At 45.9% G+C, this 19527-nt stretch overlaps 1 long non-coding RNA gene across 1 annotated transcript in view; it reads right to left on the bottom strand.

The window, feature by feature from the left end:
* Positions 1 to 7567: 7567 nt before the first annotated feature.
* The window catches only part of LOC127043992 (uncharacterized), a 33671-nt gene continuing 21711 nt past the window's right edge, over positions 7568 to 19527 (bottom strand). Inside the window, exon 3 of the long non-coding RNA XR_007772377.1 lies at positions 7568 to 7632. This is a non-coding gene — a long non-coding RNA (uncharacterized LOC127043992). The remainder of the gene's footprint in view (positions 7633 to 19527) is intronic.

The raw sequence follows: 19527 nt of genomic DNA, 5'->3' as shown, positions 1-19527 counted from the left end.
GAGATAGGAAGTAGCCTGGGGGCAGCTGACCCCAGTCAGACTGCAAGTATGCCGGAACCCATGTCTGTGTGTTTCGGTCAGGATTCCCCACTGACCGTTAACGGCGTTAACCGCTGCTAGGGCCCCGGGCTGGAACGCAGTGGAGTGGGTGGGCCTGCGTTCCCCTGCCACCCGTACCCGGGTGGCAGAATCCCCCTCTCCCCGGCCTAAGGAGGCCATCAATGCCTGAACTGATAACTGCTTGGCCCTGAGTCACAATGGTCTGAGCTACTGTACCTGTGGGTTTGGTGCCCCGCCCAAACCAAGGGCTGGGCCCCCTTTGACTGTGCCACTGCTCGGTCCTGTCTACAGGGCCTGAGCTGCCTGAATGGCTAACTGCTGGCCCTGAGTCACAAGGGTCTGAGCTACTGTACCTGTGGGTTTGGTGCCCCACCCGAACCAAGGGCTGGGCCCCCTTTTGACTGTGCCCGTGTTCGGTCCTGTCTACAGGGTCTGAGCTGCCCGAACTGTGGACCCCTCAAACTCAAGGGCAGAGGCCCTCAGATGACGTGTAGCGAGGCGGTGTGGCTCCCCTCCTCCCCAGGGAGGGTCGAGCCCCGGCTGCGCATCATCACAGTCCCCTATAGTCAACGGTCAGTTGCCACATCCCGTTGGCCTTTCCCATGGGCCAAACAGGTGAGTTGCAGTGACTCTCACATGTGATCAGTACATTCTGCTGAGGGCTTTAATGATGGGTCTGAGTCCCTTGTGAGCCTCAGCAGAATATCGGTATTTCTTTATTGACTTTGGGTCAGGGGCCATGAATATTAACTAGAGCTTTTATTTTTCCACAACTAAGTTTGGGAGTTGCAAACACTGCCAGGTGTCTATTTGCCACTTCTGCCACCTCGTCCTCTCAGGCTGGTAAGGTAAATTTCTTTGGTGTTTTTGTGGCAAATATCCTATGAGCTGCTGAAATTATTCAACCCTCTTCCCCTTCTTCTGCCTTACATGAAGCCCTATGTGGTAGATCCACTATTACTTTAAAACTTTTTAATAGATCTACTCCCATAATTCCCTGATTTTCAAGACTCTGTAAGCCGAATGACTCTTTTACAGTTAAAGGCCCAGAGTACAAAACAGGTCTTTAGTAAATGGGATCAGACTCTCTTTTCCATTAAAAGAGACCAACTGCCTAACTTGCTTAATGGGAATGGTATTATGATTCAGTTCATCTGTGCATAGGAGACTGGTAGAAGGCCCATGTATCTACCAATGCTCTCTGTATAAGGCTCCCAAAATAGCCTTCTACTTTGATGGTAACTGCGGGACACCCACCATTGGTGGTTTTTCATGGTGCCACCACATTAGAGCGTTGGGGACCTTGGCCCCGTCAATGGGCTGCATCTATTGGAGTACCCATAGAGGCGGCAGACCCTGCAGGTTGCTGCTTTGCTTCGTACAGGGCTAGTCTTCTAAATACCTCATCAAGGCCTAAGGTTGCCACCTGTTCTTCTGGCTCATATTTTTCTAACCTTTTGGCCAGAACCTTTTTAGTGGTTTGAACCTCATACTTGTTGCCCTTCAGTATAAATTCCCTGTATTTTTGTAGGTTTTCTGACCTTTTCCCAGCAGTTTTGTTCTTGAGAGGCTTCATACCGTTTTTATTACCATTATTAGCTTTGTTGAAAGCTGCTATGTGGGTTTTTACTATTGGCTGAGAACCAGGTATTAACTGCAACTCATATACTTCCTTTGCTCTGCTCTCCAACTCCTGTAACCTAGTACGCTGAACATCGATGGGACCCATTCCTAGTCTGATTCTGGGTTGTGAAGCCTGTAAGTACAGCTCTCTCAGCTCTGGTAAATCATAGCTGATAACACCTCCACCAATATTTCATCCCATCCCAGCCAACAAATAGAGCAATTTTTTCCTTAGAAAGTATCTCTTGGGTCTTTCATTCATTCTCTGTTTGTCACCATAAGCCATGCCTGTTATATTAGTGTTCAGATAAAATATCTTAAGAATGTGTCTATATGCATCAGCTTGATTATTAGTTGTGTTAGCAATAGCATCATATGGTACGTTTACAAAGTCTTTTGGTGCCATACACTCACGTAAGAGCGTTACAAACTCGTCATGCGTTAAGTTTGGGGACACCGAACCTCGCATTAACCATTCCATTACAGTATTTTTATCACATGGCCCAAATTGCTTACTCAATGCATGGGCTTGCTCTGGTGTTAATGGTTTACTTTGATGTTGTATTAGGGGAGGAGGTCGATTTACTTCCTCATGTTGTGTAACCAAAGTTATTACGGGATCCATAGGTGGTGTATTATGTTCATCTGGCAGCTTAGGGTATAGCTGGTTTATCTCTTGCACCAACTCTTCAGGAGCTGTGGGTAAAGCTGCTTTTGTAAGGTGGGGAGGAAGATTCCTCATTCTGTGTGTCATCTTCACTGTCACTCTCCCCTCCTAGATGGTATGCCGCAAGGGGATCCTGACACTTTGCACCTGCCACCATGCCCTTCTATGATTGTAACTCCCGCTGCAATTTAGCGATTTTATGTTGGCAGGTTACATGGCTTGTATGAGAGTTTTGATTAACCTACACTTCCCTCATAAGCTGCCTTATGGCTGCTTGTGCCTCTTGGAGCTCAGTTGCTCCTATTTCTGCTGCTTTTTCAGCAGAAGAGACTTGCCTACTTGCTTCCGCTATTTGTTGGTCCAACTGGGAGACCTGATGCGTAAGGGAGGTAATTTTACCTTTTTCAGCGTTGAGGTCTACTGAATGCTGCTTCTCTAGCAGTTCACTCTTCTCCTTTTCAATTTTCAGGAAGGTGATCTCCTGATTAAGTAGGAGAATCTGTTTAAGTTCCTTGCTAACAGTGGCAAAGCCATGTAGGAGGGCATTAGGTCACTCACTTTTCTTGGGAACAGGTTTACTTAATTTGTAATGTTCCCATAGTGTGTTGAATACTTCCAGAGCCTTCACCTCGATAATAGAGCCTGGTTTCCATGGGTTGTACCCTTTTCCAAAGGAATTGATATCATGGTCCACAGATAGTTTATTATGTTCAGCTTCCCATCCCTTGAGGCTGAAGACTGCCCATCGTTGCACACCTAAAGACCTTACCAATCCTCTAGAAAACTAAGGTCTCTTTTGTGTCCTGCCAATGGGATCACTACTATGCCATTCCAGGAGCCCACTAACAAAAAATGAAATGGCCCCTCCATGACTATTGCAGGGTGTATTGGCGTTTCAGAGAAGGCACTTATGGTTACTATAGACTGGCCGCAGCAGGCTGCCACCGGGAACCGGCAAGCTGCATCCAGCCTCCTCAGTCCACTCCCAGTTGTAATAACCTCCTGACTCATACTTCCAATGAGCTTATAACCTAGTCCACAAACCATGATTAAACATGGACATTGTCCCTCTCCTCCAAAATGAGCTTGACACCTCTGATCTAGCGCATGTCATATAACCATACACATATCCGATTACAGCTGGTGGGGAATTTTTTGACAAAATTTTTTTTTGGATTTTTTGGTCAGAAAACACCAATTTGTTGAAACTGAAAGTTTTGGCAGGAGAGGGTTGGTTTGGATGAAACTTTTGTTAGGAAGGTTTTTTGGGTCTAAACTGAAATTTCCAGTCAAAAATGAAAGTGAAAGAAACTTCTCCATAACACCACCCCACCTGTCCCCTAGAACAGTGGTTCTCAACCAGGGGTACAACCCTGAGGTTACGCAGAAGTCTTCCAAGCTGTACATCAACTCATCTAGATATTTACCTAACTTTACAACAGGCTACATAAAAAGCACTAGTGAAATCAGTACAAACAAAAAACTCATACGACTTACTTATACTGCTCTATATACTACACACTAAAATGTAAGTACAATATTTATATTCCAGTTGATTTATTTTATAATTATATGGTAAAAATTAGAACATAAGCAATTTTTCTGTAATAGTGTGCTGTGGCACTCTTGTATTTTAATGTCTGATTTTGTAAGCAGGTAGTTTTTAAGTGAGGTGAAACTTGGGGGTACGCAAGACAAATCAGACTCCTAAAAGGGGTGCAGTAGTTTGAAAAGGTTGAGAGTTACTGTTCTAGAATAGCCTATAGCTTAGTGGTTAAGGCCTTCACCTATGCTCTGGGAGAGCTGCTTTCAGGTTTCTGCTCTTCCTGTTTTGGAGCAACAACTTGAACTCAGGTCTCCCATATCCCGTGTGAGTGGCTATTGGCCATTCTAGGGTGGGTCTCTCGGTTTTTTGTGAAAAATATGAAAATGTCTCAGTTGCATCCTGATATGGAATAGAAACGAGTTTGAAATCTCAAACTTTCCCACGATGGGAAAACTCTTTGCTGCCCAGCTCTACTTCACACATGGCTGGACCCAGTTATGATGCTGTTAGTGTAAAATCAACATACTTGTGTGTCACAACTAGAAAAGGTACCTTATCCCAAGCCCCTTGGCATCAGAGTACAGACTGACTGAATATTAGCTAGGTGAAAGAGAAATGCCATTGTCCTAAATCCTTTCTACAGCCAGAACAACACCCATAGTACAAGCGCACACGCATGCTCACACAAAACACAATAAACAAAGGCATGGGAAGGTTTTAGATGGGATGTTGAGACTTGTTGGTGAACAGAGATTCACAGGAACATGTCAGGTAGGTTTTGCCCAAAATATGGTTTGTCCAGGATTGACTGCACCAAGTGGAATATATAGCCAACCTGATCTGTACACGTATGCATGCAAATTCCAAGCTGCTATTCCATGGATTAAATGGTTAAAGAGTCTTTTATCCAAAGTCTTTTTGTATGATTTTTGGCAAAGTAACACAGTAATCATAGTTAATGCAGGTTTTGAAAGAAAGGGAGTGAATCAAAACTTTGTTATTATGTGAAGCAAGCACTGGGCAAAGTATTTGAATGTTCTGCCAGTTTTCTAAAGATTCTCCTTAAATTTAGTTTTATGATAATAATACCATTCAGAGCAGGGGCTGTTTACATTACTTTTATTAGGATTTTACAACAAATGTTTACAAGTCAAAAAGGCTGCTCACTGAATTAAAACTGGCATTGTAATTTCAGTGCATCCGGACTTTGTTTTTTAACAGTCATATCACTTCACAGCAACATGCAGCTCAAATCAAGACACACAAACACTTTTCAAAGCACTATACAAACACTATTTCTCATAACACTTTGTAGCATAGGCCAACTGTAGTACTATTCCTTTATGCAGCTAGGGAAACTAAGACAAAAAGAGAGAAAAAGGCCAGAGTCAAAATTGCCTGAGTGACCTAGAAGACCAACATCGGACTTAGAACTAGAAATTCCTAAATGGCCTAGTGGATAGATCAGTGGATGAGAGAACCTGGATTCTATTCCTGTCTCTGCCACTGCCTGCTGGGTGACCTTGGGCGAGTCACTTCTCCTGTCTTAGTTTCCCATCTGTAAAAGAGGGATAATAATGTGTACTTCTTCATAAAGCTCTTTGAGATTTACTGCGGAATGTGTTATGTAAGTCGTAGGTATTATTATTTTCTTATCTTGAATTCATTACATCCTTGGGTTAGACAGTAAGGTCTGATTCACTATTCCTCCACACCTACTGTAGTGACTTATACCAGGGCAAAATAGGTGTAAAATGTTACCATTCTGGCCTAGTAGTGTTACATGTCCACTTTACACATTGCTGTGAATGACTATACAAGGTGCTTAGTCATAGTGAATCAGGTCCTATGTAATTTGCTAAATGACACAGTGAATTAGTGGTAAAGCCCAGATTACAAAGTTGCAGTCCTTGTTCCATGGCCTGTGCTTGATGCTGTAAACCACATTGCTTCTCAGTGCAGGGGCGGCTCCGGGCCCCAGCACGCCAAGCGTGTGCTTGGGGCGGCAAGCCACGGGGGGGCGCTCTGCCGGTTGCCGGCATGCCTGCGGCAGGTCCCCCAGTCCAGCGGCTCCAGTGGACCTCCCACAGGTGTGCCACGGGACCAGCGTACCCTCCGCAGGCACGCCTGCAGGAGGTCCACCGGAGCCATGGGATCGGCGACCGGCAGAGCGCCCCCCGCGGCATGACGCTGTGCTTGGGGTGGCAAAATGTCTAGAGCTGCCCCTGTCTCAGTGGAGCCCAGTTGTTGGGAAACTGACTTTCTTGCATAGAAGACCTTCAGTTCATCTCAAATATGAATTTGGACATCTAGAAATTGGCAATGAAGTGCTCTCTCGCTCTCTCTCTCTCTCTCTCTCTCTGGGTACTAGCTATCCAGCATCAGCTTCCCTGAGAAGTGAGCAGCTAATTCTATGGCATTGTTGTGCTCTCTGGGTCTGGTCTGAAGTCAGCAGAACAAACAAATGGTTATTTAGAGAATGCTGTCAATTTCTTGTAATCTGAGGGCTTGTAATCAGAAAAGCTGTTGGGAAGACCCATCCATCCCAGAAACAGTACAACATGCTCAGAGGGGATTGCCTAGGTCATATATATGTTTTCTGATCAGGATGAAGAGAGAGGTTTGTAGCCTATATGCAGTCCAGTCCTGCATAGAAAAACTCATTAGGCCTAATTCTCCTCTGTTTTATGCCAATCTATCTCCATTGAGTTAGTGGAATTTTTCCTGATCATGAGATCTTGAGCAGTAAAACTTCCATATAGCATCTACAGCAGCTTGTAGCCAGCAATATTTCAACGAGACATTTTGCAATCTCAGCATAAAATATCTTCCTAATGATTACCACTATACAACTATGGTGTTGGTGTACTTGATACTGTTCCCTAGAGTAGGAGCATACATCTTCAGCAGATATCGCCTAACCACACCATTTTTAACAGCAGATTGCATCCCTGGATTGTTGTGGTTCATATCTTAGATATAAGGAGGCAGTGTAGTCTAGTGGCTAGATCACAGAATTAGGACTCTGGGTTCTATTCCTGCTACTGGCCTGCTAGGTGATAGTGGGCAAATCATTTCACCACTCTATGCCTCAGTTTCCCCATCTGCAAAATGGGGACAATACTGACATTCTTAGTAAAGCGCTTTGAGGTCTATGGAGGAGAAGATCTAGATATTATTATTAACTACCACCAAGATGCCACCTCCTTCCTTAGTTGTGCCTCCCTCCACCCTTTCCCCTCCTTCACACCTGCACAATCAAGAGCAGGTTTAAGGCCATAGTGGGAGACTTTCAAAGGCACACATGGTAGTTAGGCTTCTACCTCCCACTCACTTTCCATGGGAGCTAGGTATCTAACTGCCATTTATGCCTTTGAAAATGTTTCCCATACTGTTTATAAGGGGGCTGAGGAAAAAAAGATTTGGGTTTTGAGACACACTAAACTGCAGAGGGCACACTGTGTCTAAGAGAAATTATAACATGTGGCTTTGAGAGCAATGCTCAAGGAAGATTATAAAAAACAATAAGGAAGACATTAAATTAGAGCTTATTGGCTGGAAGAAATGTAATGACAGAGGAATTGGAAAACATTAAACAAGATAAAACAAAGCCCATAAAAATAGTCCCAAAAGATAAATAAGTAAAAACAGCTAAAAATATCTTACCTTAATTTCAGGGGCACTAAAATAATATTTGGAATCCTGTCAGCTCATGTTCCAGGAAACAGTTATCAGTCTGGACTAAAAAAAGGAGAAGACAGGAGAAGGATTAAGGAGACCTAAAAATAGCTGACAACATAGAACACACTGAATGATAAATAGGAGATAGGCATAGGAATAGTAGTAATATAGGATTGGGTAAGGGAATGGAATTTATTTCTGCCTGTAAAATTGGGGTTTCAGAGTTTCTCTGTACTAGACCCACCTTATTGCTCAATAATGTCTAGGATTATTCTTCCTAGAGCATTCTTTTTCTCTAATGCTGGGTTTATGGTTTTCTAGGGTTTTTCTACACAGTGTGTGGCTACTTGAAAAATTCTGAATTGAGTGGGTATTTCACTGATTAATTAGATCTCTAACCTCAGGCTCCTCTGCCTTGCACCTTGTATAGTTGCCCTGTGCATGGCAAGTGCCAAGTGGCTATAAAATGCTACCAAGCCAGAATAGTAGCATTTTACAGGCACTTTGCACAGGTGTTAATGATTACACAGGTTCCAGGCACTGGAGAACCAGGCCCATAGACTAATCTGAAAAAGTCCCCATCGCTAGTGCAAACATGGGCCCAAATAAACCGTCTAGTATCAGGAACAAAACAGACGGTGTATGAAGAAACTACATTAGTCATGCGAAATGTGACCATCTCAGATGTGAACTAGAGAAAAGAGAGACATATTTTAAATGACTATATATTGTAGGCAGGAATGCAGTTTATGTCATGAATTTTAATATTGTGTACGTTATTGGTTCTGATGCATCTTTTGACTTGTGGCAAAGGAACACTGGCTTTTTCATAACAAATCAGACCACACATGTTGATTCAGTGGCAAATAAAAAAATCCCAAAATGCATCTAGCTAACTTGGCAATTCTGTACATTGTGGCGGGGAATGGGGGGAATTCCTTTCTGAGCCCTGCAAGTGAGCAGTTTGCCCTGCAGCATGAGATTTGATGACTCTTATTTTAGCTTGCTGCCAAGTGTGACTGTTGTTAAAGGTCATACAATTAATTCATCAATCCTTTTCTAAAATTCAGTTTTAAAGTATTTGACTCAGTGGCATCCAGTGTAGTCTATAGACTGACTACACATCATATGGAGAATTACAGTCCACTTCAGTTCAGCACTTACAACAGGGGTGGGCAAACTTTTTGGCCTTAGGGCCACATTGGAGTTGCAAACCTGTATGGAGGGCTGGGTAGGGAAGGCTTTTCCTCCCCAAACAGCCTGGCTCCTGCCCCCATCTGCTCCCTACCACTTCCCACCCCCTGACTGCCCCCTTCAGAACCTCCGACCCATCCAATCCCCCCTGTTCCTTGTCCCCTGGCTGCCCCATCCTGGGACCCCCACCTCTAACCCCCCCCGGACCCCATCCCCTATCCAACCCCCCTGCTCCCAGTCCCCTGACTGCCTCGACCCCTATCCACACCCCTGCACCTTGACAGGCTTCTGGGACCACATGCCTATCCAACCCCCCCATTCCCTGTCTCCTGACCCCTATCTACACTCCCGCCCCCTGACAGGCCCCCCAGGACTCTCACGCTTATCCAACTCTCCCTGTTCCCTGTCCTCTGACCACCACCTCCTTGTTCTGTCATCTGCCACTACTGAGAACAGCCTAGCTCCTTCCTCTTTGGAACCCCCTTTCAGGTAGCTGAAGGCTGCTATCAAATCCCCCCTCACTTTTCATTGCTACAGACTAAATAACCCCAGTTCCCTCAGCCTCTCCTCATAAGTCATGTGCCCCAGCCCCCTAAATCATTTTCATTGCCCTCCGTTGGATTCTCTCCAATTTGTCCACATCTTTTCTATAGTGGAGGGCCCAAAACTGGACACAGTACTCCAGATGTGGCCTCACAGGGCCAAAGGAAGGGGAATAATCACTTCCCTCGATCTGTTGGCAATGCCCTTACCAATATGCTGTTAGCCTTCTTGGTAACAAGGGCACACTGTTGACTCATATCCAGCTACTCGTCCAGGTCCTTTCCTGCAGAACTGCCACTTAGCCAGTCAGTCCCCAGCCTGTAGCAATGCTGGGATTCTTTCGTCCTCAGTGCAGGACTCTGTACTTGTCCTTGTTGAACCTCATCAGGTTTCTTTTGGCCCAATCCTCAAATTTGTCTTGGTCACTCTGGACCGTATCCCTACCCTAATTAATGACCATCAAAGCAGAACATTATCTCATACAGGCTAGTTAAAATATCCAAAGAAGTCAGGAGTGACAACTGAATGATGGGAACAATTAGGGAGAGGATAAGGGCATTCTATTTATTCAGTTTTTTTAGAATCAAGAACACAGTCAACACTGGGAAAAATAGAAAGTTGATATCGTTAGCAAGAGTGAAGAATAGAGAACTAGGAGGCCATGAGATAACTGGAGTATTTTAATGCAAATGTCCTAAATAGTTTTACTAGATAAAAATCCCCAGGAGGGTGCTCTCTAAATCAACAACATACCTGGGCATCTTAGCTCCCTCCTACACATTAGTTGGACAGAAGCTCTAGTTCATTTAAGGATACTCCTAACAACAAATCTCTGCAGGCTACAACAAATTTCATATTGCAGTGGGTTGGGTTTTTTTGTTTTTTGTTTTTTTTAAAAAAAAGAGGCTGAGAAAGAAAAATGTAGGTAACTGATATTATAAAAATCTTCTTATGTACAAATATGGTCCTGGAACAAATTATCATAATACAAAATGGGTTTAGATGGCCCAGAAATTCATGGATCATTCATTTATGCAACTGGCTAGGAAGGAAGGCTCCTTCTGATTAAAGAACAATTAACATTGAGGCCTTTATTTCTAATCAGAATGCGTATCTGTGTGGAAGAAATAACAGCTTTGCTTTTCTTCTTGTTTTTTAATGTGTTATGAATTTGATATTCCTGAAGAAGATGACTTAATAATATTCTCACCTCTGTGCCAGCCCCTTTATTGCCCAGATCTGGCTGCGGGGGAGTTCCCCCAGCACAGGCACAGTGGCAGATAGCTGTAAGTCTGCTTCCAAGGACTCCTTTGCTAGTCCTAGTGTAGGGGGAGGTACCTGGGGTGGGGTGGGGCCACAGCACATCATACTGGGCAGTGCTGTCACCCATAGGAGGACATTTCAGGGGGGCTTCTGGAATTCAGACAGGCCCCTAGGACTATCTAAATTATTCTGGAGGCCAGCAGAGTCTCCAGAGCAGCCCAGGATTTCTGTGCTATGCCTCTTAAAGGCACAGCTCAGAATCTCACCCTTGGCAGGCTAGTTTCCCCTCTTCCTCAGCGCTGCCAGTTAACTTGAGTCCCAACACTCTACCATGCTAGGTCTGGGTTCACACAGTTCTGTTGCTGCAGCTCAGCCCCAGCATTCAACACATCTGATATTCCCATCCAGGGTCTTTGGGTACAGGCTTCCAGTTATACTAAATTCTGCCCAAAGCTATGCTCCCTGCACTGCTTTAGTGCTAGAGATACCAGGCCACATCATGCCCTATATAAAGGCCAGGGGCATAGGTGCCGACTCCATGGGTTCTCCAAGGCTGGGGGAAAATTGGTGAGTGCTCTGCACCCACCGGCAGCGCCCCCGCCCCACATCAGCTCTGCCTCTGCCTCCGTCTCCTCCCCTGAGCGCACCACCGTGTCCTGCTTCTCCCCCCTCCCTCTCAACACTTGCGCCACAAAACAGCTGTTTCACATGGCAAACCTGAGAGGGAAGGGGAGGAGGGGGAATGCGGCGTGCTTGGGGTATGAAGGGGGGCTGGGGCAGGGTTTAGGGAGGGGTCCAATGGGGCATGGAGGGGTGGAGTTAGCATGGGGACTTTGGGGCAGGGGTGGAGTCGGGGTGGGGCCGGGGGCATGAGCACCCACCGGTGCAGAAAAAAGTTGGCGCCTGCAGCTAGGGGGCAGGATGGGAAAAGTATAAATAGGTTCAAAACAGAATTAGATAAGTTCATGGAGGATAGGTCCATCAATGACTATTAGCCAAGATAGTCAAGGACACAACTCCATGCTGTGGGTGTCCCTAAACCTCTGACTGCCAGAAAATGGGACTGGATGACAGGGGATGCAACACCCAATAATTACCCTGTTTTGTTCATTCCCTCTGAAGCATCTGGTGCTGACCACTGTCAGAAGACCGGATACTGGGCTAGATGAACCATTGGTCTGACCCAGTATGGCTATTCTGATGTTCTTAAGGTGTTCCGAGAAATCATTTTAATGTAAGAAAAATTAGCTACTGACTAATTATGTCACTGAGCAAGTGACTCAGCTCAGCAGCTGCTGAAACAAGGTGAAGTTTTTGGTAGTTTGTAAAGCAGCATCTATTGGGATTTGTGTGAATTATTTTGTTAGAACAAGTGTTAACTAACATGATGTTAAATACAGCTTTGCAATCAGTGTCTAACACGTCAGCTGTGTGTGATTAATTCTGGAGTGGACCCTAGAATTAACCATGACCAGAAGACATGATGCATAATGTTATACCTGACTGTCTTTGTCTACAGCAACTGTTTAACTAGGTTATGTCTACACTTGAGCTGAAGGAATAATTTCCAGTCTGGTAGACATATGTGCACTAGCTTTAAACGAGGTAGCATGCTAAAAATAGAAGTGTAGCTGTGGTAATTCAGATGGCTACTGATTCGGGCAGCTGGCCACCACCCATACTACCCTGGCTACATTTTAGCATGCTAAATTGAGGAGAACTAGCATATATATGTCAGCATGAGCAGGGAATCACGCTACCCAGCTCAAATGTAGTTATATCTTTAGTGCTAGTTAGCACATGTTCTTAAACAGTTTCCTTTCCCAATGTAGATAAGGTCCTGGTGCATGCTAAAAGATAAGTTAATTACTGAATGCTAATGTAGCACAGCTGGTTGTGCAGAAGTAATAATGGGCACACTGCAATGTAGTATAGGCCAACATACAGGTATATTGAATACATGCAAGAGCATTGGCTGGTAAATACAAAACTGTGATTATTTTGGTCATTCTGCTCAGTGTGTGTTAAAAAACCTCTCTGCATGTTTCCTTTAGGAAAATAATCATGACTAATGGCATCAATTCCTCTATGCCAGGAGTGGGCAAACTACAGCCTGGGGGCTGCATCCTGCCCTCCAAATGTTTTAATCCAGCCCCCAAGCTCCTGCTGGGAACCAGGGTCCAGGGCTTGACCCGCTCCAACCAGGGAGTGGAGTTGCGATCTTGCCCCGCTCCTTGCGGCTCCCAGAAGCAGCAACAGCAGCATGTCCTCCCTCCAGCTCCTACAAATAAGGGCAGCCAGGGAGCTCTGCCTCTTTTCCCCACCCCAAGCACTGCCCCTGCAGGTCCCATTGGCCAATAACCAAGGCCAATGGGAGCTGTGGGGGCAGCGCCTGTGGACAGAGAAGCATGTGGAGCTCCCTGGCTATGCCCCTGCATAGGAGCTGGAAGGGGGACATGCCACTGCTTCTGGGAGCTGCTTGAGATAAGTGCCACCCACAGCCTGCACCTCTGACCCCCTTCCATGTCCCAACCCCCTGGCCCAGCCCTGATCCCCCTCCCACCCTCCAAACCCCTCGGTCCCAGCCCAGAGCAACCTCCTGCACCTCCAGCTCCTCATCCCTAGCCCCACCCCAGAGCCTGCACCTCTAGCCAAAGCCCTCCCCCTCATGCACCCTGAACTGCTCATTTCTGGCCCCACCCCAGAGCCTGCATCCACAGCAGAGCCCCCCTGCATCCCAACCTCCAATTTCATGAGCATTCATGGCCTGCTATACAATTTCCAAGCCCAGATGTGGCCCTCGGGCCAAAATGTTTGCCCACCCCTGCTCTATGCAGTGATTTTGAACATTACATGCAATACTTAAATCCGGAGTCATTGTTAAGTGAACAAACATTTCCTGGCCCTTTCCAAGCAGGAGCAACGATTTTGAAATATCAGCATGAACAGGAGCCTGATTTTTGGCAGCTGCAACGGCCAGTGATTAAAATAATACCTATGCACACCTGTGCCCCCTCAGCCAAATGTCCTTGCAAGGCACATAAGACTAAAGTTTTCACAGACGTGTATTCTTCACAGTGACTGATGCTGCAGCTTCCTGCAAATCCTGCCTCTCAGTCAGCTGCTACGGATTGTTCATAGCACCAAGCTGCGGTGTTTAAAAAATAACCACTAAAACCAGATAAAAGTTCTGAGAAACAAAGGGGTCTTTTTTTTGGAAAAAGTCAAACATATAAATCTATCCAGACAAATCTACATTAAATGATGTTGAAATCTTGGGATGATTGACTATTTACAGTTATTTTCCTAGGGAGTAGGATAGGATGTGCATACTCCATGGTGTCTTAGCAAAGGTTAAGGAGCTGCTGAGGGCTCATTAATCCCACCCTGGTACACCTGAACTTGTGGTCAGATTTGGAAGGGCAGTTAAAAGGAGAAGGCTCCCTGAGAGAAGGTAGGCCTGCTGTGGGACTGTTGTGTTTGTTTTTCTACCCAGGAGTGTTGTGCATGTTTTTACGTGGGCCGGGTATCTGGTCTGAACGAGACTGCTGATGGTAATGCCCACTCAGCCAGGATAAAACTCTTTTTGCACTCTCCCAGAGTGCATGCTGCGATTCTTCCTGAGCCTAGATGTGCCTCAGCCATAGAAAGCTCGTAGCCATTTTTAAAAGGGCTTTCAGCAGACCCTGCCTTTTCAGAACTGATCGTATGCCACATCCCTCACCTAATCTGGTGCTAATATTCATGTAACGAGACTGAGGCTTCAGAGAAGCAGGATCGTGTGTCCTGTGTGCTCTGATCCAGTAGTTCTCAAACTGTGAATCGGGACACCATTTTAATGGGGTTGTCAGGGGTGATGTTTGACTTGCTGGGGCCTGGGGCTGAAGCCAAAGCCCAAGGGCTTCAGACCTAGGTGAGAGGCTCAGGCTTTGGCCTTGCCTGCCTGGGGCAACGTGGCTCAGGTCGGGTCCTTCTTAGTGATGAAGGCCTGAATGCACAAAAGCTGTTAAGCATTGTGACAATCGGCATCACAACATCTAACTTTTAGGTGCCTATAAAATCACTGCCATTCACAAAGCCTAAGTTAGGCACCTACGCTCCCTGTACAATGAATGGGGAGATATAGGTGCTTAGAATGTGATTCACAAACGGCTGCATGCTAGCAGGGATCCACTTCAACCAGCCAATGGAAATGCCAGCAACAGGTGCATGCTAAGCCTAGCCCTGCCTTGGAGATAGGTGCCTCCCTGCAGCCCAGACTTAGCCACGTATCTCTGCTAGCAATTCTTAGTTGCAAACCCTCTCTTAGCATTAGGTACCTCTGCTGTTTTAGCAAGAAGGTGGGGGGAAGGGAGGCCCTCCATCATAACTTTTAGCTGAGTGATTAGAGTATTCACCTGGGATGGGGGAGACCCTGCCAGTTCAAATCCATCTCCTCCTGAGGGGGAGAACGGATTTGAATAGGGATCTGCTGCCTCTCAGGAGGGTGCTCCCACCACTGGGCTATTCTGATGTGGGGCTCCCTCTCTCCTGTTGAAGCTCTTACACTCTGGGTAAATAATGAAAGCATCATTAGAGCAGAGGGACTGGATCCTGGGTCTCCCACTTCTCAGATGAGAACTCTGATCACGATGCTATAGAGTCACTCATGCCTCGCTCTCTGTCATTTGAGCCAGAGAGAGCAAGAGTGCCCTCTGAGCACACCTACCAGATCAGGCCCCCCATGTGACTTAGGTGGCTGAATGCCTGTCTTCCTCTGGTTTGTGAATTATTCAGGGGCTTAGGCAGGAGGTTGGTGTCCAGATGTCTACAGGGAGGCAGAAGTGTGTGTGCTCAGAAGCAGAAACATAGGTCTCTGGAGAGCTTGTACTGCAAAACTTAGGTGGTGACAGAGTTTAGGCCCATTCAAGGTTCATCAGGGAGTCCTGTCTGTCGCAGTGGTCCCAAAACTGGGACTTGAGTATCTAACTCTTTTCGTGCATTGTGGCCAAAGTGCTTTGTGTTTGGTGCCCGTTTGGTGCTTTCTGTTTCTTCACCAATGTCTGTCACTTTACTCGCTGCCGAGTTCACTGCTTGTGCCTCATCACAAGCTTGAGATTTGCAAATGCTGCTCTTGGTGGATGGTGGCTCTGGTTCATCTTCCATTTTTCACATTCTGTTGTTTATTGTCCTATATGTACAGTGTGGTCAGTTAATGTTTTATTTGGATTGGACATTAATTCTACAATGTATCTGTGTGCAAGCCAGTGTCTCCAGAAGGTAATTCTTATTCTCTTCATGGGAGATGTTTCAGTTGTATTTCTTCTCAACACTTAAAAGGTTCCATGTTTGGGTGTACCCACTGGGAAGCACTTCAGCCTCTATGATTGCATTTGATTATCATTGTACCATGTTTCCTCATCCTCCTTGTACCATGTCCTCCTTATCCTCACTGGGTAACAAGTCCTGGAAGTGGCTTACTCTGTTGCATTGATGCAGTTAGGACAGGTGCAACATTAATCACATCATTCGTTTCCTTTGGGCCGGATGAACATAAGAGTGATCATATTGGGTCAGACCAAAGGTCCATCTAGCCCAGTATCCTGTTTTCTGACAGTGGCCAATGCCAGGTGCCCCAGAGGGAATGAACAGAACAGGTCATCATCAAGTGATCCATCCCCCTGTCGCCCATTCCCAGTTCCAAATAGCCACATGCCAGCCACTGCAGAGTGCTATCATATCACTGGTTGTGCCGCTGGTTAGCAAACTTTGAATACCCGGAGGAGTACTTCTGTAGCAACTGCCACTTAGTGCTTACTGCCTCTCACTTGGTTTTTATTTAATAGTGACACACAGACTGACACTTATTTCAAGGCTGCCTTGCAGATATCCACTACATCTTGTCTGACAGAACATAGGTGCTTGAACTAGGGGTGTTGGGGGTGCTTTGGGGGGGGGGGGTTCCATCATATACATGATTTACAGTTTGGTTCAATGGCTCTTAGTATCACCACTATAAAAATTGTTCCAGCATCCCTGTGTCAGACTTGACCTTTGTTTGGGGGGTTGAGGTGACTTGCACTCACCTGATGTTGGTACTTGTCCCCAGGCAATGGAGCATTTAACAAAAGCACTTTGACTGTCACTTTGACCTAAGGTGACAGTCAATAATTATCCCAGTGATATTTATATTAGCCTGCCTCATACATTGGCTCAAGCAAAATGTGAGATAAAGATGATTTTGAGAGGTTTTCAACAGAGTTGTATGGTAGTTAAACAAAAGGCCCTTTCAACAAACATTTTGATTCCAGTAATTCAGGCTTGGGAAAATTAACATTAGTCATCCAGTACACTAGTAAGTATTCTTTGGGTACGTCTACATTACGGGATTATTCTGATTTTACATAAACCGGTTTTGTAAAACAGATTGTATAAAGTCAAGTGCACGTGGCCACACTAAGCACATTAATTCGGCGGTGTGCGTCCATGGTCCGAGGCTAGCATCAATTTCTGGAGCATTGCACTGTGGGTAGCTATTCTGTAGCTATCTCATAGTTCCCGCAGTCTCCCCGCCCCTTGGAATTCTGGGTTGAGATCCCAGTACCTGATGGGGCAAAAATCATTGTCGCCGGTGGTTCTGGGTAAGTGTCGTCAGTCATTCCTTCCTCCGGGAAAGCAACGGCAGACAATCATTTCTCGCCCTTTTTCCCTGGATTGCCCTGGCAGACGCCATAGCTCGGCAACCATGGAGCCCGTTCAGCTTTTTTTTTACTGTCACTGTATGTGTACTGGATGCCGCTGACAGAGGCGATACTGCAGTGCTACACAGCAGCATTCATTTGCCTTTGCATGACAGCAGAGACGGTTATCAGTCGTTCTGTACCATCTGCTGCGCCATCGTAAATTGGCAATGAGATGACAGTTATCTGTCATTCTGTACCGTCTGCTGCTGTCATGGGTGCCCCTGGCTGAGGTTGGCCGGGGGCGCAAAGACAAAAATGGGAATGACTCCCTGAGTCAATCCCTCCTTTATGGTATCTAAAAATAGAGTCAGTCCTGCCTAGAATATGGGGCAAGTGTACTAGAGAACCAGTGTATCAGAGAGCACAGCCGCTCTGTGTCAGATCCCGCAGAAATGATGAGCTACATGCCATTCTAGGGGGTGTCCCTGCAACAACCCCACCCGTTGCTTCCCTCCTCCCCAAACCTTCCTGGACTACAGTGGCAGTGTTCCCACCATTTGTGTGATGAAGTAATAAAGAATGCAGGAATAAGAAACACTGACTTGTTAGTGAGATAAAATGGGGGGGAGGTAGCCTCCAGCTGCTATGATAGTCCAGGCAGGACATTAAGTGGTGTGGGGGAGAGGAGCCCAGCATCCCGCTGCTATGATAGTCCAGGCAGTACAAAATCTTTTCTTTACACATGAAAGGGAGGGGGCTGATGGAGCTCAGCCCCCAGTTGCTATGATGAGGATGGTTACCAGTCGTTCTGTACCATCTATTGGGAATGACCGGGAATCATTCCTATTTTTATCCAGGCGCCCCCAGCCGGCCTCACCTGAGGCCAGCCAGGAGCACTCATGGGCTCATGACCAGGATGGCTATCAGTCCTACTGCACTGTACCGTCTGCCACCGGGGAGAGGAGGAGAGAGGATGCTACTGTTTACTGTGTCTACCAGCAGCATGCAGTATACATAGGGTGACATATAAAAAAGTCAAGAAACAATTTTTCCCCCTTTTCTATCACAGAGGGGGAGGGGTGGTAAATTGACGAGATAGACCCTGAACCACCTCGGACAATGTGTTTGACCCTACAGGCATTGGGAGCTCAGCCAAGAATGCAAATGATTTTCGGAGACTGCGGGGACTGTGGGATAGCTGGAGTCCTCAGTACCCCCTTCCTCCTTCCATGAGCGTTCATTTGATTCTTTGGCTTTCCATTACGCTTGTCATGCAGCACTGTGCTGTGGACTCTGTATCATAGCCTGGAGATTTTTTTCAAATGCTTTGGCATTTCGTCTTCTGTAACGGAGCTCTGATAGAACAGATTTGTCTCCCCATACAGCAGTCAGATCCAGTATCTCCCGTACAGTCTATGTTGGAGCTCTTTTTGGATTTGGGACTGCATCGCCACCCGTGCTGATCAGAGCTCCAAGCTGGGCAAACAGGAAATGCAATTCAAAAGTTCGCGGGGCTTTTCCTGTCTACCTGGCCACTGCAGCCAAGTTCAGATTGCTGTCCAGAGTGGTCACAGTGGAGCACTGTGGGATACCGCCCGGAGGCCAATACCGTCGATTTACAGCCACACTAACCCTAATCTGATATGGTAATACCGATTTTAGCGCTACTCCTCTCGTTGGGGAGGAGTACAGAAACCGATTTAAAGAGCCCTTTATATCAATGTAAAGGGCCTTGTTGTGTGGACGGGTACAGCATTAAATTGGTTTAACGCTGCTAAAATCGGTTTAAACGCGTAGTGTAGACCAGGCCTTTCATTTAAATTCTTACAGAGTTATTGCATACAACATAGGGCAGAAAAAATGCAGAGCAAGGTTAAATCCAACACACACGTTGATTTGAGGCTTACCTATGCGTCCTAACTGTCTTATATTACTTTGACAACAGGACTAGCTGAAATGCAGCTATATGCAAGGATGTGCATGTCTGTAAAAAGTAGATACATAACAAATGGTGTGAGTTTTTCATTGTTATAGAGCTATAGGAAATGCCATTCATTTAGAAATATGGTTGTTTTAGGGAAAAAAAAAGTTAGTCCAGAATATTTCCATTCTTATCATTTTGACTAAAGTTCTTCCTGCAGTACATGGCTCTCTGTTAGAAAATGGACAGTCAAAGGCAAATTTTCCATGTTGATATCTTCTTTTACTGCATGATGTTGAACAAATGAATGGGAAACTTTGAGTGGTCTGACTGGTGAATGCTGTTGCCATCCAAACAGTGAACTGTT

The sequence above is a fragment of the Gopherus flavomarginatus genome, chromosome 2 (assembly GCF_025201925.1).
Source record: "Gopherus flavomarginatus isolate rGopFla2 chromosome 2, rGopFla2.mat.asm, whole genome shotgun sequence".
Lineage (NCBI taxonomy): Eukaryota > Metazoa > Chordata > Testudines > Testudinidae > Gopherus > Gopherus flavomarginatus.
Note: the sequence above shows the minus strand (reverse complement) of the source record. Positions and strands in the feature narration are given on the sequence as shown.